Source organism: Talpa europaea (genome assembly GCF_964194135.1).
Source record: "Talpa europaea genome assembly, chromosome: 4".
NCBI classification, from domain to species: domain Eukaryota; kingdom Metazoa; phylum Chordata; class Mammalia; order Eulipotyphla; family Talpidae; genus Talpa; species Talpa europaea.
In genome coordinates, this window is record NC_140070.1 from 134,921,102 (window position 1) to 134,940,635 (window position 19,534).

Below are 19,534 nucleotides of genomic sequence, written 5' to 3' on the forward strand. Positions count from 1 at the left end.
AGAAAATATACAAGATGAGTCTGGAGCATCTTACTGAGAAAAAAAGAAGGCATGTACAGTAAAGACAGGAGCAATGGAAAAGAGCTTCCTATGTTCCAGGCTGGAATAGTGTGAGCAATAATAAATATATCGTAGTAATGGGTTATAACTCTAAGTATAGATATCCATATCCAAATGACTAGATGGAGACAGATAGTAGATGGGGGTGGGGGGGGGTTTACAAATTCCTTGAGCAGAAGAATTTCAAATAATTAACATAAATACTCTGTCCCTGAAGAGGTGAAGTTTAAATCCCTCACTCCTATGGTCCATGCATAGTGACTCCCTTCTAAAGAGCACATTATCCAATAGTGGGGGTGCAGGGAGTAAGTAACTTTCCAGTATCGAAACCTGACAGCCACCACCCCAGCAAGTGATCAAGGGAAATATCAGTGTTGACAGGTCATTTGATAATATGTGCCCTTACTTTGCAAAAAATGAAAAGGGCACTTCACCTCTGTGCTCTTCCTTCCACAAGTCCACAGGTGCACCTAAGCAGAACAAAACTCCAACAGAGACACAGTCTAAGAAATACCTTCCAGGGTATTATTATTAAATACAGGCTATTGTTATTAAATACAGGGTTTTATTATTAAATACAGGGTATTATTATTTAAAAACAGGCAAAGTATAATTAAACTCAAAACTGCCAAGGTCATTATAAATAAAGAAAGTAGAAGAAGCTGTCGCAGCCAAGAGGAAACCAGGAAGACATGATAACTCGATGCTGGGTGGTTTCCTGCACGTAATCTTACGACAGAGAAAGGACAAGAGTGAGAACTAAGGAATCTGAACAAAGTATGAACTTTACAAATAATAAATCCATTTTACAGCGTTTAAGAGGCCTCACCAACGTACAAGTCAATCCTTCTGTCTTATTATTTAGATATTCAGACATTGAACAATGCGTGGAGGATGGGGGAGGGGTGAATCAAAACTGATTTATTTACCATAACAATGTAGCATATCGTGTAAGATGTTTGCTTACCAGGGGACACTGGGAAGGAGCATATATGGGAACTCTCTGGCCTTGACTCTCAATTTTTCCATGAATCTAAACTTACAAAAAAGCTATAAGTCTACTGATGAAAAATTTTGAAGACCCCATATAAAATTTCAGGTAATAGGGACACACTTGAACATTCCAGTCTTCAAAAGAATGTCCATAAAATTATAACTAAAAAAAAAAAAAGTAGAATTATAAAGATTTTACCACTGTGGGCCTCTCTTCTATGGCATCTATAACTAGCAGCATGGTTTTAGATTTTCTAGCCAATCTTCTCTGATTTAAGAGTTCATGACTGTGTGGCACTTAAGTTCTTTTAAAAACTTCAAAAATTTCAGAGCAATCACACATATTATCAATACTCAAAGTGTTTCTTTGCTTTCCAAGTTTAGCCTTTTCTTAGAAATATAAAAGTAACTGATCATATGATCCAATTCCCTTACAAGGAGGCATCCTAGCCCACTGCAATGCTAATAAAAGAGAAGGGAACGAGGTTCAACTCTGGGTCCCGACTCTATTGTAGTGCTCACTCCCGCTGCGAAGTGTTGCAATATTCATCAAATCTGAATCACTACTCTCTCCATAACCAAGCCAGTATTAGTTACTTAACAAGTGGTCTTTCTATTGCATCTTTTTGGTATCCTGACTTATAGGATAAGCGTGACTCAGAGTCATACTCATTTTTATTAATACTTGTAGTCATTTCAACATGATAGAATTACGAAAAGAAATATTCCCAGGTCAGGGGGTTCTCCAAACCTAATGCACTTCAGAAATACCTGGGGAGCTTGATCAGCAAGGGGATCCAACCTCCCTGTAGCCCCAACACCTGGACCTGATGGATGCGTTCTGAAAACACACCTCCCCAGAGACAGGTGATTCAGGTGGTTTGTGGACCACACTTTGAGAAATGATGATCAAGCAGTGCTTCTCAAACTTTAAAGTGCATCCCCATCGCCTGGGGAGTTATTAAAATGCAGCTTCTGATTGGACAAGTCTAGGGTGGGTCTGATTCTGTCTTTCTAACAAGCTCCCAAGTGAGTCCCTTCAGCTGTTCCTTCAGTAGCAAGGGTCTACTTAGGAAACTCCAATATCACTCATCTTATTAAGTTTTTTTTGTTATTGTTGTTACATGTTGTTGCATTATAAAATACGTCTTACAATGGCTTCGTAATTATGGGAAAATACACACAACAGAACTGAGCATCTTAACCCTTTGGAAGTGTGCAGTTCAGGCCTGTGAAGCACATTCACAGTGCAGTGAAACTGATCTCCAGACTCTTCGCCATGCAAAGCTGACACTCGGCACCAGCTACACAAACAATTCCCCATTCCCTGTCCCCCAGCCCCAGGCAGTCATCAGTCTATTCTCCCTCACTCTGAATTTGACTACTCTAGGTGCCTCATGTAAGTGGAATGATGCAGCATTCATCTTTTTAATGACTGACTTGTTTTATGTTTTAAAAAACACCATTAAATCTTTCCTGCCCTCCATTGATCCATGAGCCCGTGCCCAGCACCACAGATGCACCCCAATTAAGTACTGAGTACTGCCAATGACAAGCTTGTCTTTTTTCATTGCTGCATAATATTCCACCATGTACACATACCAGTAGGTGAAAAATACCAGATGGTTTCACTTATAAGTAGAATCGAGAGAAACCAAATAAAGGGTCAGGAAAAGAGATAAAACTTGCAAGCTGAGCACAGATCTAAGGCACACAGCAGAGGAGGGGGAGAAAGGAAAGGTCAAAACAGGGGAGGGAAGAGCACAAGGGACTGTGATGATGGATCACGGGTGCTATGGTGTTGGGAGATCTGTGAGGACTGCACCTGAGGAGAGAAATCAAATAGAAAAAAAGGGAAGACTTTACTGCATTTTCACTTACCCCTAAGAATCAAATTGTTCCTGTTTTATCTTTTCTTTACTTATAGGATATACAAAACAGGGTTGAACGCACTCTTAATGTGAGGCTACAAGGGGACAGAAAAGCACAGTAACACAGGGCCATCATGGATGACTCTCAGAAATGAAAAGGCAATGCCTACAATGCCTTCTGGCCACCGAAGTTCAAGCAGGATGAGGGACAAGAAAACAAATCAAAAACTGACACGATTTGGTTTACTTTTAAGAGCGCCTCTCTACTACTACGAGTGTTCCTGCACAGCACCCTGCACCAGCTCCCAGGAGGCCTGAGGCGCCGCCCTGCACCAAAACAGCTTGTGCAGACCATGCATCAGGAACACAGGCTGACCCCATCACCAGATTCAAATTTCTAGCAGCCACATTACAGAGTACAAATAAATGGATAAAATCAATTCTAGTAATGGTAGATCCTAAACTTAATCATTTCAACATGCAATCAAAGTCAAGCACTTTACACAACCCCTGTCCCTTTGCACCAGCCACATTTTAAGGGCACAATAGCCAAACGCACACAGTGGCCACCTTTGGGCAGTCCTGGTTCAGTCTTAAATTTTAGAGATCACGACTATCTTTTGGGGAGGAAAGCACTGAATGTGGACAGGTTGAAGTTCCTGGGATGAGAGATGAGAAACCAAAGATGCAGGCCTAGACAGGAAAATCATAAGTCATGAAGTTGGGTTCACCGAGAATAAGGTACACACTGTTTAAGGCACTGTCAAAATACCATATATTTTCATCACAGAGAGGAATCAGAGAGGAAACCACTAGTATTTGATATGTTACTACTGCTCACACTAGTCATCAGCAAACCCCTGCTCCCTCCCCCATTTCTCTCTGAAATTTTCATATAACAACTTGTATTCATGAATTTCATCTAGATGATTGAGACATGGAAATTTAAGTAAGTTTTCCTTTACACCAAAACTTACTCATATATAACCTAGTGCAGTTGTCTGTATTTTGAGAGATGTGATTATTAAAAAAAAAAAAAACACAGTTATTGTAGGCACATTCTCTCTTTCTCTCTCTCTCTCTCTTTCTCACAGCCTCACTGGCTGCTTTTTCCTAGCATTTCCCTGTCTTTCTGACTTATTAAAAATTCATCATCTGATAGGCTTTAAAGATGCAATTAATTAGGGCTATATATGGGGGCTTTTAAAAAGCCACATAATTGCTAACAAAATAGCAATCAGGTTGATGCACAGTGAGACAGGCGAACCACCCGTTATTACCAAAACCTTAAATTATACAGAGAGGTAAAAATACACAGCAGGTTTCTTCCACATACCGTCCTCCAAAATCCATGCACGACGTAGGCTATAATCAAAACAGGAAGAGGCATTTTCGCAGATAAACTTCTCAACAGCGCTGTGGACTGTCACTTTCAAGCATCTCATTTTTAATTTCCAAACCACTGCCATCTGGCCTTGCTCCAACAACCTTCTGCAAATCTCCTTTCAAGGTCAATGGTAACAAATGCAATGTCTCTTCTCAGCCCTGAAGTTCACTCTCCACTTTCATTTTTTTTTAATTTTATGTATTTTTTACATCATTTTTCATTTTTGCACAATGTATGTATTTTCATCTTGGTTATATTCCCCATACAATTCCAAACCCCCCTTATCTTTTTTTTTTTTTAAATAGAGGCATGTTTTATTTATTTATTTGTTTGTTTGTTTGTTTATTCATGCACTGGGTACAGTCAGAAGCGCGGGAGGGTGAGAGAATTCACCAGAGCCAGAGCAGGGAGCAGAGCAGGCAGAAGGACCGAAGTACACTGCTGAGGGGAGCAGCAGGCGGCAGGAGAGGTCTGCGCGCCATGTGGGACCCTCCTCTGGTGGCCGGGGAGCAGCCGGGGATCGAACTGGTGCCGCAGAGGCCGCGGGCAGCTTCGCAACCCAGCGCTCAACCGCTGCGCCACCGGGGAGGCCCAAAACCCCCCTATCTTGACCCCAATCCTTCCTCTCCTCCCTCCGCCCCATAGTGTGTCTCTGGTTTATAGCTGCTTGTTGATTTTGATTTTTACTTTATTATAATTAGTCACTCTCCATTTTCTACCACATCACTTATATTACTTTTGGTCATCCTCTTTAGCTTTCTATCAACAGAAAGTGCTTATTCTCCTGTTCTCTAAATTCAGCTAATTGTTCTTCCCCTCTAACTGACTCATGTGTTAATATCTCCAACTAAAGAGTAAGACCATTTCCTTTCCCCTCTGCTCCTACTTTCTCACTAAGACACATCATCTATGCCCAAGAGACCAACAACTTCCTTTACTCTCAATGTCAGCCTTAAAGTTGCTGTTTCTAGTCTGAACACCCACTTCGAAGGTATTGCTTTTACCAAAACTACCAGAATCAAGTGTTAGCTAACTGAACATCAAATCCTGGAACTATGCTGCAAAGAATAGTAAGCCATTGGGTGAAAATGTATCCTAGGCAGAAGCAATCATAGAAACCAGATCCCTCTCCCACTGTGTGATGTTCTATTTTCCCAATAAACATGAATCATTGACTCATGTCTCTGTTCCCATGCATGGTATCTCTGTTCCACTCAAGCTACCCATATTTCTGAAGCTGGACTTTAGATCATGTTGCGTGTAGAGAGGTTCTGAAAATTCTGAGCTCCATTAAACCACCTGCTAAACAGAAACTTACCTTTCCACGTCACCCCCTGTGACATTTACATCCACTGCAAAAGCTCATCCCTGGGTCCTTGGACTCTTGGTCAGTCTGTGAGGTCAGCAAAGGAGGTTTTACTGCCTTCTTTTCAATTTCCTGCCAGTTTGGCTTAGGGTCCACGCACATCTAATCATCACCTGTGCACAAGCAGCTACCACCCATGGGTTCCGATGCCCAGAGGCTATCCCAGCCTGTCCCTCTCCTAAGTGTGAGATCCCAATGCCCCACGGCCACTGTGTGCTCCTTGACAGTTTATTAAAAATCCCTTCTGGATTCTCTTGTTCATACCCTAGCCTTGAAACGTCTAGCTTTAGAATTCGATGGGGTTGTCTCCTACCCCGGCCTAGATGTTGCTCTGTGTTTCCTACCCAGGACTAGATGTTGTCACTAACTTTCTAGAGTTTAGAGTCTAAAAGATGTAAAACTAGACCAAAAGGAGAGAATGAGAAAGAAAAAAAGAGATCAAAGCATTGAATAAAAGAGGTAGCCAGGAAATGAATAGCCTATAGTATTCGAATTCAGCACATTTTACTGGTATTAGAACATTCCTCTAAATTTCTGAGGCTCTGGTAAAGCAAAGCAAAGCAAAGCAAAGCAAAGCAAAGCAAAGCAAAGCAAAGGCTTAGCATTCTGGCACTGCATCAGCAACACTGTCTTGGGAAGAACCATACAATATCTAATAGACTAAAAAATATAGTAAGTATACCTTATTCATCAAGCTCTTCAACAAAAATGTTTTTAGAAATCACTCACTTCCATTTGCAACCTTTCCAGTGGGGCTGGATCCCATCTAACTTAGAATCGCTCCCCGTTATCCAGCCACTTGGACTTAGAAATCGCCACTCTGATTTATAAACAAGGCTTAGTCTCACGATTCTAAGTCAATTTGCCAGGGCTTATCACTCCCGAGAGAACTGAAAGAATTGAATTGCTGTACTTCTAAGGAAGACGGTTTGGGTTAAAAAATAATTACGTTAAGATTTTCAAAAGGTGTATCACAAACTATTTAGCAGGAAACTCCCCCTGGAAAATTCTGATCCCCCTTCCCTAATCCAGTGTCTTATGATGGTTTCTAGGTCCAGCTGAATTGTCTGTCTCTACCTGCTGATACTCACAAGTCAGAGCTAAGGAATTACTGTGAATCTCTGTGGTGATGGAACAGAAAGCCCACATTATAACCAATAAGTAACAGACTTGGGTTATTTATTGGATAATAAAGGGGACACAGAATGTATTTAGCGCAAACTCCAAAAACCCTAGAAAAATCTTAGTTCAGCTAAAAGATATCCAGTGTATGGGGCTACTGACCAGGTCCTTCCTCAGTCACACAAAAAAAAATTAAAAATTATTTTAGTATTGACAAAACCCCCATGTCACATAACAGAGTGAGAACAAGGCTATTCTTGAACCTAGTAATCTTCCTTTATAACTGCAACTTCAATCACGGATGTAAATGAAAATTTCTGCTCACTTTGCTACTTTTCTGCTTGGCTGGATTTTATAATGAAAATGTCTGCTCCTTTCCAACAGAATACAAGTGTCATTCAAATTTTACACAGCAGACAAAGAGCGGATGCATTTGTTTAGATGCAAAATCATTTAAATATTTATTATGACAGGCTGCAGCGCATTTCTGGATGCTGCAGTTAAAACATTCCCTTAAGCAAGAAAGCCAAGGTGTAGAATGAAGGTGCATTCAGTCTTCGAACATCCTCAGACCATTTCCTCCTGTTTGAACAGGGTGCCTAGCCCTCCTTTCTGACCTTTCTGACCCCCTCTCAAGCAGGGCACTGTGCCAAAGCCCCAATCCATTACCCCACATCTCTCTGGTCAACAATGAAAGTCACATGAAAACTCCATCTTCACTTGACCTCTCCAGGGAGCAAATATTTTGAAGAGCAAGCATTCCAGGCATGCAGATGTCCAGTCTTTCAATCAAACTCCATCTTAAATAGCTTTTCAAAGTAAGACCCATTGGCACAGAGAAGATACATAAAAAATGTCTCAAGAAGGCACATTTCTCATTTTAGATTTCACATCATAAATAAGGAAACTGTGTGTGGTTGAGGCTTATAATCACAGGAGGTCATTTTAGGCTATTTCTCATTCCAAATAATATAGCATCTTTCTTTTAAAATTAGAAAGATGACGAAAATGTCGATTAAAGGAAAATGATACTTAGGGTCTTGGTTATTTTAACCTGGAAATGCTGTGTTTGGGGGGAAATGATAAGGAAAGACTGATTTTTGGTAACAATATCTGTTATCAGAATCTTCCAGGAAAAGTATAAGTGATTTGTCATTTTCTGGCTCAAGGCAAACTTCCTATCAAAGGAAGCACACGTAAAGGCCAAGGGACTCTCAAAGTGACCCATTTAATGGGTGAATGCAGTCCAAGGAGTCCCAGATGCCCCTCTCCCAGTCAAAAGCAACAAAGAGTCTGTTCCCTCTCCTCACCTGACCCTTGGGATAACTGTGGGATAATTCTAGGTGTTTCTTTGTGAATTGATGTTCACTGTCTGGATGTCTCAAAGCCCAGCTTTTAATTCAGTTTCTATATAAGGGAGATGGCTATTTATATAAATCCTTAGAAATTGGGTATTTGGAAGGCCATACAAGGGAAGAAACCTCTTTGAGAAAACGGGGCCGATGTACTGAACAGCCAACTTTATACCAAGTACAAAAGACGTCTCTGATAACAGTTCTCCTATGCAAAAAAACATTCATCAACTAACAGTCATAAGTACCACGTGTGTCTTGGGATTCTGAGCACTGGACCATCTCACCGTCTTCACTCATTTGGCAGTTGGCTGAACGGACATTTCAATAACAGCACAGTTTTCCATGTTTTGCTTTCAAATGATTTAATTCTCTTCTTCCCAGTTATAAATTTGAGTACGAGTAGAAGATCTCCTCATCGGACAAGACGTTAATCCCAAAACAGAGATCACATCCATATAAGAAGATGTATTTTGCAAGAAATCTTATGTAAGTTAAAGTATCTAAAATTCTTTTTTTTTTAAAGTCAAATACGTGGAGAGGATTGGACTTATTTGTATATTTTCATTTCTAGGAAACACCTAGAAATATACTTATTTGTATATTTCACTTCACATTAAAAAAATGTGAAAAGCCATATTTCCTAGGAATTTAAGCTAAATTCATTATACTCTTGAATGCTAGTTGCCATTAACTGGCAGGAAAACAAAACAAAGCAAAACAACAACAAAAATCCTTGCTTATGGTGATAGCCCAGTATGAGTGCATTCAAATCTAATTAATTCTTATGCATGAAATCAAGGGTCCAGGAAGCTTTAATAAAAGCTGCAAATAATCCCACTCTTTGACTCAAACAGGTTTTTTTAATCCCACATGGTCCAATAAACCAAGAAAGAAAAAATGAAATAGGCATATCCCAGGCTCATATATGTTCTTTGTTTACCCTGAGCTCACATTTACTATTTATTGATAAGGAGACTGGCACAGACCTTGAATGAATTATTCGTGCAAACTAAAAGCCAATATCTGTGCTATTAGCAGTGTTCCACAATCCCTCACCCTTCAGGGACCAGGCTAATCATCAATATGGGAGTCACATCGCGTCTGATGACCACTAAATACTTAGAGGCCTGGCTTGGATATAATGACTCAGAATCATCAAGCCTGGCCTTTGAGAAACCAGTGCACTAATGTGGTTTCCTAGTGAGTGTGTGGTGGGCAAATAAAAACCCAGGACTATGAAACACCAATACTAGGATTTCCTGGGTAAGGTGCAGAAAACGGGGGCAAAGAAAAAGAATGAGAGTCAGCAGGGAGAAGAGAGAAGCAGCCACATAATAATAATATGAAAGGAAGAAGGCAATGATCAAGGGTTAGACATCACTGAGAGGTGAAGGACAGCAAAGTGTCTGATGAGTGTAACAATGGGAAAGGCAGCAAAGAGCTCATTCATTGGCAAGAAAGGGATGGCTGACTGGTAACAGCTACTGTGGATGGACTTGGAGGTCATGAAGGTCAAAGGAATGGCTGACACCCGACCAAGAATCATGGCTGTGAATGGGCAGTCAATGGGGGAAGTCGGAAGAGCATATGGGTTCAGGTGACTGACATGAGGGTCCAGGGATCTCTGATGCATAATAGGGGGAGGCTATGAAATGAAATGAAGGATCTACTGACTAAAGGCCTTTATGAAGTCAAAGAATCCGCTGAAGAAAATATGCTCATTGGTACCCACGAATTTAGACTCAACTGAGAATTAGGACAGAAAACTTAAAAGGAAAACAAAGGTAGAAAATGAGAAACACGTCCTAATTATTTAACTGGCAAAAACAGGACACTTTCTTGGAATAGTCAATAGAAGCCGATCCTACTCAATTTAGTTGGAGAAGAGAATAAGCCCCTGACAGACAATTCACTGTAAGTTTTCAGCAAAGAGGTAAGAGACACATGATTGACTGAGGAATCCAGCACTGATGAAGTAGGGGCTCATCAGTGACGGTCAAACCCTTAAGAAATGAATAAATGGTGGAACTCTGGGTGCCTTGGTGGTGGGTGTGGTGTGAGGACACACATCTGAGGAGGTGTGATCCTATGCCTCTGAATCACATAAAATGTAAAACAATATGGCACAATGTGGGAGGGAGGAAGGGAGGAAGCGAGCAAACAAAAACACAAAAACAGGGCTATTTCTGGCAAAGTAGGTAATACTGAAGGGTAAGATTTAGGAAAACTCAGACTGGGTAATTTTCTTGAAAAAATACATGTAGCTGGGCCTCCCCGGTGGCGCAGCGGTTGAGCGCTGGGTTGCAAAGCTGCCCGCAGCCTCTGCAGTGACGGTTCGATCCCCGGCTGCTCCCCGGCCACCGGAGGAGGGTCCCACATGGCGCGCAGACCTCTCCTGCCACCCTCTGCTCCCCTCAGCAGTGTACTTCGGTCCTTCTGCCTGTTCTGCTCCCTGCTCTGGCTCTGGTGAATTCTCTCACCCTCCCGCACTTCTGACTGTACCCAGTGCTTGCATAAAATAAATAAATAAATAAATAAATAAATAAATAAATCTTAAAAAAACAAAAAACAAAAAACACCCATGTAGCTAATCAATAAATCAATAGAATGGTTGATTTAATGGCATGAAAAGATCAAACCTCTGTAAATGGAGTACCTCACGCCTATCTACACATCACATGTACCTACCAAAATCACATCCATCTCGTCATTTAATAAAAGCATGTATACACAACAAGAATTCACAGTTCCTAGGTTTGAAGGGAATAAGTATATAAATATTACCCTAACTCTTGAGGTACAACATAAAAATCTAAATTTCTAAAATCCATTACTATTATGAGTAATATTCAGAAGTGGGTTTCTGTTAAAATAAGCCTTTATCAAAAAATAAGCCTTTATCAGAATTAAAAACCAAGGGTTACTAAACTACTACAGGCAAATGTAATGGCATGTTTTATCTCTACCTAAACACAGATGTCTCTGGTATACACTGGCTTTAAACTAGACACTCACAGGATAGGTTAGAGCCTACTTCCCAGACATAAGAGTCAAATGATCTTTGATTAGGATCCAAAAATCCTTGGTTTCCTCCTGAGTTGAGATTCCTCTTACCTCTTGGTAGTCAAAATAAACCTGCCTTCTCTCTTCTGGTCAATAACTAAGTCAATTAAAAGGCATTCAAGGATTCTTTTAGGTATCTGGAATTGCATATATCCTTTGCCTTCTCAGTGATGATGCTCTTAATTTTTCCAATATTCAGCTAAATTCCCAGTTCATTTATTTTCTATACACTAATTAAGTACCTACTATGTGACATGATATGCTTGAACTTCTGGATCATTCAGTGAATGTAAACCAAAGTCCCAATTCAGAAAGCTTAAATTTCAGATTAAAAAAACAAACAAACAATGATTTCCAAATGTAGGGGCAAAATAGAAAAGCTTTCGTAGTCTTCATTAGAATATATTATTATTTGCAATATAGCTTTACAATTATTCTTTCCCCCCATCATGCCTTCAACTCCACTAATTATAATACTTTCTTCCAACCTATTACTCTCTTATGGATTTGCTATTAAAATTCGAAAGCTGATGAGTAGCTATATTGCTAAGTTACTATTAGTTATGGAAATATTACTCCAGGGTATAAGCAGTTTTATCTCTAATCCAATTGTAGCATCTATTAGAACTTACATAATAAAAAGATTTTATCCTGAGGCACAGAGTATGTACTATAGCAAACACCAAGAAAGGGGGTATATCTTAGCAGTGATTTTAGCATATAATTGACATTTGCAAAATAAATAAAAACACATTGAACATTCCTATATTTTTGTGGCCACCACGTAAAAGAAATAATCAAATCTAAAGTCCTTCCAATTTAAAAAAAAATGATTTCTATACTATTCTAAAATTAATTAATCAACCACCTTATTTCTAATTTTCCAACCTTATTTATCAATATTAACACAAACTTGTCCCCGGTACATCTCCATACAAGTTTTCTAGTTTGTGCTTCTTCATACTCGTCTTACAGCAATCCCTCAAAAGCACATACTACCTGGTCATAAAGCGATTCATGAGAATTGGAAGTTCAAACAAAATTTGTGGCTAGGGGAGGCCAGCCAGAGAAAATGAGTCTGGTTCCTGTTGTGTTGAGTCTGGGTCCTTGAACAAACACCTGGCACTATATTAGTAGGAAAAATCACATTAAGTCCAGAACAAAAATGATCACAATGACACCCCTCTACAACCTTTTAATTATTCTGTCAAATGGGCAGAAAAGATCATTTTATATACTCCTGATCTTAAATTACATCCAAGGGAAAGCAAACATGATGGTAAGTCCTTACACAGCATATAAGAGCAGCTCTGTTAGAGCACAGCTTAGTTTTATCCAATTCAAAGTCACACAGCGAAATAAAAACACTCCTTTAGGAGAAACGTCTAGTCACAATTATTTATGTGGCATAAATCATGGTGCCTTAGGTCCCCCCAAATCCTGCATAACTTTGTAAACACAAATTGTATTTTCAACTACAGCTTTCTGGAAAACTATATACTGGCTAGCATGGTAAACACGATCAAGACAGGATCTCAAGTGTGTTACTTGTTTGGGAAAATAACATGATGAGAATTGACTTCCAAAGGCAAAAGGGACTATCAGTTTCCTTTCTCTTCTGGGGCAGGAAGTGAGGGCAAGCAACACACCCCGCCTCAAACAGAAGCTCAGACTTTTCAGAGTGAAAAAGAGAATCAACTTATTTCTTGGTTCCCCATGACAATCACCTGTAATCATTTATATCAAGAAAAAATAGAAAATTGCATATAAAAGACACAGCTTGAGGTTAACTGGAAACATGGGCATCCGTGTAAAATTTATGTTAAAGCAGCAAGCTAGTGATTTCGGAGAGCGAATGATACAGATGTAACCAGAAAGCAGCTGTCTATTGATTGACAGAGACGGCAAAGTAAGTGCTCAGACCATCAGTTCTGGTATGACAGCACCAACTGATAGTACCGAACTAATATATAAATTAAAAGCTCAAAATAACATATTTACTCTATCCAACTGATGTGTTATTAAGTCTAAAGATATTTTTGTCTTTTTTTAATGAAGCAGGTGAATATGTGATCATGTAGAATTTAAGTTACCTTGGACTTTTTTTTAATTTCTTAGATGCCAGCATCTGTCATTCTCTTTATACTTATAGAAACACACTAAAAGCGGCCTCCCCGGTGGCGCAGCGGTTGAGCACTGGGTTGTGAAGCTGCCCGCGGCCTCTGCGGTGCCGGTTCGATCCCCGGCTGCTCCCCGGCCATGGGAGGAGGGTCCCACATGGCGCGCAGACCTCTCCTGCCGCCCGCTGCTCCCCTCAGCAGTGTACTTCGGTCCTTCTGCCTGCTCTGCTCCCCGCTCTGGCTCTGGTGAATTCTCTCACCCTCCCGCGCTTCTGACTGTACCCAGTGCATGTATAAACAAAACAAACAAACAAACAAATAAATAAAACATGCCTCTATTAAAAAAAAAAAAAGAAACACACTAAAAGCCGTATCAAAGAAATTAAATACAGAATGTGCCTTCCATGAGTGCACTTGCTCATTATAAAAGCACAGTAAATGATGGGGGTCATAATTCACTTACATAAATAACCCACAATAGTATCAGTGTTTTTATAATTTCATATCCCAGCATCTCTTTGAAAGAGCTGCTATATATTTATATATAACTCAAAGGATACTGGTATTTCATATAAAATGGTAACCAGTACAGCAAGTGATGTCTGAGACTCTAGTCATCTTTTTTTTTAAAAGATTTATTTATTTATGCATACAAGAGCTGGGGTACAGACCAGAGGTGTGGGGGATGAGAGAATTCACCAGAGACAGAGTGGGGAACAGAACAGGCAGACAGACCAAAGTACACTGCTGAGGGGAGCTGCGGGCGAGTCAGATAAGGTCTGCTGTGCCATGTGGGTTGCTCCCTGGCCGGCCGGGGAATCAAACTTGTACTTCAGAGGCTGCAGACAGCTTCACTGCGTCTCAACCCCTTGTGCCACCAGGAAGGCCCACATGATTGAACTGTTTTTTTTATGATTGAACTGTTAACTTAAAAACCTTTTCATTCTCTTAAAAACTCTAATTTAGGGGGCCTCTCTAGTGGCCTAGGGGTTAAGTCTCAGCGCTATCACCATCACCACCACTTGAGTTAGATCCCCAGCCAGGGAGCTGACCCACATGGCACAGCAGACCTCTCTTGTCTGCCTGCTGCTCCCCTCAGCAGTGTATTTCAGTAGATCTGCCTGTTCTGCTTCCCACTCTGTCTAGTGAATCCTCTCACCTCCTGCACCTCAGGCCTGTACCCTAGTTCTATGCAAAAAAAAAAAAAAAGTATAAAAAAATTTCTAAGATAGTTGCCAAAAAACTGGGGTACAGGCCTGTACCGTGTAACACCTATATGAAAGAAAAAGACAAATACACAATACCAGCCCCTAAATAATTTAAATGCAAATTTAAAATAACATAATAGTATCCACTACATATGAATGAAAACAGTCTTTAAAAAACTTTAAATGCTTTAAAAAAACTACTGCCAGGGGATCAGAGGGAGCACAGGGGACTGTAGTGATGGTGCACAGGTGCATTGGTGAAGCAAACTCTATGGGGACTACACCTGGGTGGTGGGGGGAAAGCAAACATTGTTTAAAAATGAACAATGATGTAAAAATAAATGAATGAATGAATACATAAACTACTGCCTCATGATTCGTGACCAATAACCTTTTCTTCCCGAAAACTGTAAACCATGTTCTCAACATTCGCTTGGCCCTACCTTCTAGATTTTGCTCACACTTTCCCTAAATATCTAAAACACAGCTCCATTTTTTTGCCCCACCCTTGAAATCATGGCTGAAATGCTAATTTCTGCCAAGTCTTCCTCAAATTCCTCAGCTAGAATTTCTTGTACCTACGTGTTACCTATCTCCCAGGCTGAGATAAGTAATACGTACTTATTCAATGAATATATAATTATACCTTTCACCAATCACATTTGTAAGGTTCCACTGTGATTAGTCAATTGTTTTCCAAGTTGGAAACTCAGAGAAAAAATTATTTTAAGTAGTCCCTTTATTACTAACAAATAATAAAAATAATGGATGCTTTATATGGTCAATGGAAAAAAAAAAACAGCTAAAGGTAGAGGTACAAAGACTTAGTTTGAACCCAGGATTATAAAACAATACTAAAATTTTCCTCCATATTTTCATATACAATGAGATAACATGTATATTTGATTTTCTTAACTAAGGTTTACAAGGCATTCAGGTAATAATTGTTTATAAAAATCAAATGAATGCAAATATATCTACTATGATATTTATCATAACATCATTTAAACAACCACCCCAACTAAATAAAGGAAACAATTGAATTGCCAAAAACAAATGAATAAAGGAACACATTGTTGCATCTCACATAATACTAGATTTAAAGTTGTGCTTTTCACAATAGATTATGATGGTGGACTATGGGTGATTTGGTGGTGGGTGCACTTTAGGGTAATGCCTGAATGGGGAATCCAAATACTACCTCAATTAAAAATAATTAATTTAAGAAATAAAAATTGTGCTTTCCAAGAATACTTAATTTCATGAATATAAAGTATCCTAAAATACTTAAGTTTAAAAAAAAAGCAGATCACAAAACAGGAAACAATTATATTCTTGCTAAAATTATTAAGAGTAAAACATCTCCAAGTAGATATATTTGACATCTGAAAGGAAGTCAAATGGCTCTGGTTATTAATTTTTGGTTGTGGTTGCATTCTGTAAACTTTATACAATGAACATGTATTTGTTTTATAATCAGAGAGGAGTATTTCAAACGTACAACTGCAATCCTTAGCCTTAACTTACTATGAGAGACTCATTAACTTCACTATTTAATGTCAATGCATTTCTAAAAAGTAATGGGAAACTATCATGTTAAATAAACTGACATTCCTTTTTTTCTCACCTATCTTCTGGATGCACATAGGTGAATTCTGCATTTTACTAAAACACAACCAACAGAGAACACCTCTTGAATGTGACAGCAAACTTCAAAAAGTTGTTCATTTTCTTTCTAACGACTCATAATGCTTAATGACTCTGTTCCAAGCTCTCTCTGATGAATGACTGATGATAAATGCTGCTGACACTTGGTCCAAGATGATAGTGGAGACTTCTTTTATTTATTTTTTAAAAGATTTGTTTGTTTATTTATTTATTTACTTATTTATTTATTATTTATACAAGCACTGGGTACAGTCAGAAGAGCGGGAGGGTGAGAGAATTCATCAGAGCCAGAGCGGGGAGCAGAGCAGGCAGATGGACTAAGTACACTGCTGAGGGGAGCAGCGGGCGGCAGGAGAGGTCTGCATGCCATGTGGGACCCTCCTCCGGTGGCTGGGGAGCAGCCGGGAATCGAACCAGTGCTGCAGAGGCTGCGGGCAGCTTCGCAACCCAGCGCTCAATTGCTGCGCCACCGGGGAGGCCCGAGTGGAGACTTCTTTTAATTTGGCAGTTGGACAGTTCTAGAAATAAAATATATTTTCTACCAGAAGTAACTATTAAAGTAAAATGTTCACAAAGCACAACCACCATTAGGTCAAACAAACTATCAGGGAGAACGACAAAAGTGTTAAATGGAACGATGCTCGAAATATGTTGTTCATCTTTCAATCATACTTTCCTCCTAAATACTAGAGAATAAGTTTAGGAAATCCGAATGCCAAAATTGAATCATTTCAATTTCTCATCTGACCATATCTGAATGGTCTGATTACTAGTTGTATGCTTGGAAAGTCTTCGGTATAAAATGAAATAGAATGACATTTCAGGTAGTAATTCTTTAACTTCTAATTCTTTGGGATTGGGATTAAGCTATTACCTTTATTCTGTCCATGGAAATCAACAGTAATTTATCTTATGCGGAGTACTTTACCTATACTGGACAAAGACAAATGCACCAGAATGTCAATTTTAAGAGTGTCATTTAAATGGAAAAGGGTTGAAAGCTTTGCAAAGAACATTTTCTCCTCAAGTGATGACAATGATGTGCTTGAATCCCATATAAGATAATTAATAAAATGTTTATATGATTGAGACAGATCATCTACTGTGGTTACAAAAGCAAAAGGTGAAATGAGAAAAGCCAACTCACTCTCCAGGAAGATCATCCACTCCACAGGAAGCAGAAAAGCAACCTGATACACGTTCTCCATCTAGGTAAAGAATTACAAGATACCCCTACAAGAACGCCCGAGGCAATGAGCTAGAGGGAAATATCCAGTGCAACACAGGATCCTGCATCACATGGGAAGGTGGAGAAGGTCGAATGCTAGACATTAGAGAACAATTTTCTCTCTTCAAGCTTTGTTTTGAATTTTAATATGCTTAATGTGTAAGACAACCTTATTTTGTTTTCTACTAGGTAGTTCCTTTCTAAGAACTCAGTTCATTAAAATAATCTTCATCTAAAGGATGTATTTAGATGCAGAGAGTATAGACGATATTTATGGTAAAGCTGAACAGCAATTCTTTGTTCAAGCAGCACGTAATATGTAGGAACATTGCCTATTCAATAAAGTGAAAAACAGAGATTTATCCTTTCCTGGGATAAGCAGAGATTTATCCTTTTCTGGGATCTTGGGGTCATCACTGTCATCACGGTATTTATGAATACAATATGTATTGTGAGGTTTTTTTAAGTATTATTTACTGATTTCAATCCACAGCCTCTCCTCACTAGAATTAGTAAGTCATGTAGGTTATTTGTTTTCCTGCAATTTTTTTGCTAATACTAGAACACTGAAAATCAAAAGCTCATGGGGCTTTAGGCCTGATTCCACCCCGAACTAGCTATGTGAGTAACAGAGAGACCCCCAACCTCGCTGTGAAGTGAGACTACTGAGGATGAAGCTTCCCCTGATGGTGCATTGTGCAATTTACCACTATACAACACATCATTTTGACAAGTGACCATCGCATTTTCATAAAATCTCCTCACGTTTTGATCTGATATTTTATACATTGTTTATCCCATTTCTTAATGCTTCCCCCCTTTGAGCTTCAATTCACTCCCACCGTAGGGGCAGAGTTGTGGAGCAGGGGCAGAGAGGGCAGTTGGCACAGGGGATCCAGTCAACTAGGGTTCAGAGGATATTTGTCACAACTCACTGGTGCTATGGTAGCGAATGACAATCTTAATGTGAAATCCACATTTTGGTCAATCCTAACAATTCTGAATCGAATCATCAAGCGGGAAGATGGAAGCAAAATGCTAAGTGTCCACTTCTGGACTATAACAGTCACAGCTGTGTCACTGCAACAAGGCTTCTCCAAAGACCTAGTGCCTCTGCCCAGGGAGCTTACATTTCAAAGCATTTCAGAGAATGGGCAAGTGAGATCCAAAAGGGACACATCACCAACGGGGCCTGATCCCCCTAACTGAACTGGGCCCTCAGCTACTGAAATTGTGATGAATTATATGGTTGTTTGGTGCAACAACTAAATAAGTTCAAACTACACAGCTTCTGGGCACAGCTGCCCTTATATTTTCTTGAAGTTGGAGTTCTGTGTCTAGCATTCAAACATTAAATGATTTTTATCTTAGTCAATCTTTACTTGGTGACCAGTCTGTTAAAAAAAAAAAAAAAAGGTTAGAGGCCTTGTGAAGTATTTAAAGGCAAGGACTAAGAACGAACAAGGAAAGGGCTGGATTACCAAAAATCTAAGAATCTGGTTTTTCCACACTCTCTTCAATTACATTGTCAGGAAATCCACCAGATGAAATCTATGTTCCTCTGCCAGTGTACACAGTTTGTGTCCAAATTCTACATATGCCCAGTGAGGACATTCTTAGACCATGTGTGTTTGACCAAGACTTACACTTATCTTCACACTCTTGATTATCCTGACTTTTTGTGTTGGGATTTAAGAACATACATTTTTTAAGAGATTCCTTTAGTCCTTACAAGCAGTCACCCTACTGCACATTGTTCACACAGGTCCTTATTGCTCTTCCTGACAAGCGTCCTACTGCTGAGTACAAGTATGGGGAAGCACCCGGCTGCTGGCCATCAGGTCAGAGGCTGCTGTCCAGTCACACAGAACCATCAAGTGCGGAGGGACCAAGACAAGAAACACTCAGTTTCAACACGGAGTAGGATTATTTACATTTTCAGAGGTAAAAGGGATGACACCACATCCAACTCAGTTTTTAAATAGGCTACTCAAATTTCAGGTCAGTAACAGAAGCACACATTTACATTTTAATGATCAAACTATCTTCTTCAGTTTGATGTAAACAAACAAAAACCCTCAACTCATAAATCT

At 39.5% G+C, this 19,534-nt stretch overlaps 1 protein-coding gene across 9 annotated transcripts in view; it reads right to left on the bottom strand.

Moving 5' to 3' along the window:
- Nucleotides 1-19,534, bottom strand: part of APP (amyloid beta precursor protein) — a gene marked incomplete at both ends in the record, with an annotated part of 251,553 nt that overhangs the window by 151,217 nt on the left and 80,802 nt on the right. The window lies entirely within an intron of this gene.